Source organism: Temnothorax curvispinosus, unplaced genomic scaffold, assembly GCF_003070985.1.
Source record: "Temnothorax curvispinosus isolate PA1 unplaced genomic scaffold, ASM307098v1 QBEX01007033.1, whole genome shotgun sequence".
NCBI lineage: Eukaryota > Metazoa > Arthropoda > Insecta > Hymenoptera > Formicidae > Temnothorax > Temnothorax curvispinosus.
Window position 1 is genome coordinate 1 of NW_020216813.1, and position 3441 is coordinate 3441.

Genomic DNA, 3441 nt, shown 5'->3' on the forward strand with positions numbered 1-3441 from the left:
TTGTACGACCAATTGCAGCCGATCTAGATTTTTTTGAAATAATAGGTTGTTACGTACGGAAATTTTATATTTCCGACGACGCACGTTAAAAGTTTTGAACGCTTAGACGACGCACGCTAGGCTCGGAATTCCGAGGAAACGGCCGGATTAGTGTAAATGTTTAGATTATCTTATCGGAGTCCATTGAAGGGCTGGGGGCCAGATGGGCCCAAAACTACGCTTCTAGAATGTTCTAGAAGCTTCTAGAATACCTCCCCCCTTAAGACGCGTAGGAAAAAGGCGGGAATCTCGCGCGGGAGATTCCGGTCTTTTTCGGGTATAAATAGGGCGGAAAAACGCCGCGGAAAGCAGATAAGTTTTAACTTCGGTGTTGACTAGACGTAATTCTCAGACTCTCTCCTAGCCTTATTCGATTTCCTACGTTCCACTATACGCTAAGTTCGAGCATTCGCGCTCAATTCTGGGACTTAGTCCCTACACTCTCATACCTTATAAGACCGCGCTTCACGCACAAGTTGTATTGAGATTTATAGAATAAAGGTAAGATAAGTTTAAAAGGGAACAAGTGTAAAAATCTGGAATCTCATTTCGTGACTTTAATCAATAAATCGATCACTTCTAAGATTCGACTCGCAGTTGTCGCTGACAAAGTGTGGCGATCTGTGCTGGGGCGCTGACGAAGAGTGTGGCGATCCAGTACTTTCGCTGCCGAAAGCGTGGCGATTACGGGGTTGATTCTTGGGGGTCGTAATAATCACTATCACTTCTGGGATTCCGACTCGCAGTTTCCGCTGACAAAGCGTGGCGATCTGTGCTGGGGCGCTGACGAAGAGTGTGGCGATCCAGTACTTTCGCTGCCGAAAGCGTGGCGATAACGGAGTTGGTCCTCAGAAAAGATAATAATTTCGACAAATTCCCGAAAGTGAATTTGACCTCTACGCTGACGATCTGAGCGCTGACGAAGAGTGTGGCGAGCAGAGGGTGTGGCGGATTGGTTTTGAGCGCTGCCGAAGAGTGTGGCGAGCTTAAAATTCATTTTCGCGAACGCGGCTGAATGACGAAGAAAGGAGGTAGGCGCGTTCGTATTAAACGAATCAGATTCCAGATCAAGCAAGCAGTCATTAATAATCAAGATCCTCTCCCCTTCCTCCAACAATTGCAACAGCTGGAAAACGCACCCTCCTTTAAACCTATTCCTGTCGATTTCGACGTTGATTATCCTAATTATAACCAAATAAATAAAGCTGATCCTCGTTACCATACATATAAACTTAGATATCTTTTCGGTCCCGAATAGTAAATATAATAATAATATCCTCCACACGACTTGTCCAAATCCCTGGTAAATTGCTTAAATGCATTGACCAAAAAACGGACGAACTATAACAGTCAGAACGTGACAAGGTATTTCATGACATATGGAAAACACGCGAGCGCGTCGCGCATTTTTTGTCGATAGTTAGAAAATGGCGACTCAAATAAAAAAATAGTTCAAATAAAAGTTGTAGACGATTCAATTACGAACAATTTCCGTTTTTTTTTTTTCGATACGATCAGTATTGACAGAGATATGAATTTTTTAAACATTTATTATCGCGCGGTCAATATGACTGAAAAGCATTATCGCAATAAATGGTATTAAATGAAATAATAATTAATTAATTAATTATTAATATGTGAATTATGAATAATATGTACATAATTTATGATGACTTGATGAAATATAATGGTTTGCAAGTAATCCTTCGTGTCGTAGTGTCTTCCAGGGAAGAAAATTTTTTGCCCTCACTTTTTAATAATTTGTAGCATTATTCGATATTTTTACATGTTTTATTGTGATTTCAATATTGTAAACTGCTAAAAAATCTAAAATTATTCGAAATTGGTATATCTATATATATAAAGGAAGATGTCCTGACTGACTGACTCATCAACCCCCAGCCCAAACCCCTGAACCTAGAAACATGAAATTTGGAGAGTGTATTCCTTTCATGACGTAAGCACCCACTAAGAAAGGATTTTTAGAAGTTCAACCTCCAAGGTGGTGAAAAAAAAATATAATTTTTTTACATAAAAAATATCTTTTACACTCCAAATAGTCCAAATTCGCCTTTTCTTATTCAAAAAAATTTTTTCTGGCATTCTTAAAGTCTTTTTATACCACTTAAAAATTACCAAATTTCTGGCAACGAAATTAAGTATTCCTATTTTATGAATAACTAGCTTGATACCCCGTGCTTCGCTACGGTATGCGAAAGATTCTATAATTCACCCCCGAATTTATAAATTTGCCTCTTCAGGGATTGATTAGGGCAAAATCTTGAATTATGTTTTTAAGCACTTGTATGGGTAACCTTCGTAAGCAAAAACCAAGTCGATATCTCATCGGGCTTAAAAGATATTGAGAAAGTCGTGAAAACACATTTTACCCCTTTTTACCCCCTTGGAGGTTGAATTTCTAAAAATCCTTTCTTAGTGGGTGCTTATGTCATGAAAGGAATACACTCTCCAAATTTCATGTTTCTAGGTTCAGGGGTTTGGGCTGGGGGTTGATGAGTCAGTCAGTCAGTCAGACATTCAGTCAGGACATCTTTCTTTATATTGTTGCGCCCGTGCCGAGACACCCGTTGCGCGCTGAACTTCGTCCACGTGAACTTCGCTCGAATAGCTTCAAGTCGAAGCGCGGTCCTTAACGACGGAATTATTGATTTATTGATTACACATTGACTGGGAGATTTCGCTCTGGGTTTCCGATTCGTTCGGACGTGTCCACCCGAGCTCTTTGTTAAACGAGTTCCTATTAAACGAGTTCCTATTAAACGAGTTCCTTTCTAACATAAAGAGAGTCTTTATTCCTGGAAACGGGATTACGCGCCGCGTTCGCGAGTGAGTGTGTGAGTGAGCAGCGGACGCACGGATAAGCGTAACATTTTGGGGGCTCGTCCGGGATCGGACGAGCGAAGACGAACGAGCGAACAGGGAACTCTAGACGAGCGCAGTATTCCGACCAGGATGGCGACCATGCACTCCCCGCCGAGGACCCGTTCGCAGGCCGCGGCGTCGGCAGGAGCGGAGACGGGTGCCTCGTCCCATTCGCAGGATGCGGGGGCGACGGTGGCGGGGACGGGCGCTTTTGAAGCCGTCCACTTGGAGCTGCAAAATCTGCGCGAGGAGCGGCGGCTGGAGCAGCAAGAGCAACAGCTTTTCCGCAGTGAGATGGAGGCTCGCTTGAAGGAGCGCGATGCTGCAATGGCACGTCTCCAGGAGCAACTCGCCGTTTACCAGCTAAGTCCCTCCAATAATGTTTCTCGCGGCGTAATGTTGAGTGAGGCGTCGTGTGAGATAGGTGCGGGTGAGGGCGCGTGTGCGGGGCGCGCCGCGTGCGGAAATTCGGTCGCGCCGCTGCGGGCGATGGGCGCGAGCGTGGGCTCGTGTGCGGGG

The 3441-nt window shown here is 44.1% G+C and overlaps 1 long non-coding RNA gene across 1 annotated transcript; it reads left to right on the forward strand.

Moving 5' to 3' along the window:
- Positions 1-2: 2 nt before the first annotated feature.
- Positions 3-1741, forward strand: LOC112456645. Its single transcript, XR_003040993.1, has 2 exons — positions 3-45; positions 1405-1741. It is a non-coding gene; the product is annotated as an uncharacterized LOC112456645 (long non-coding RNA).
- Positions 1742-3441: the final 1700 nt, after the last annotated feature.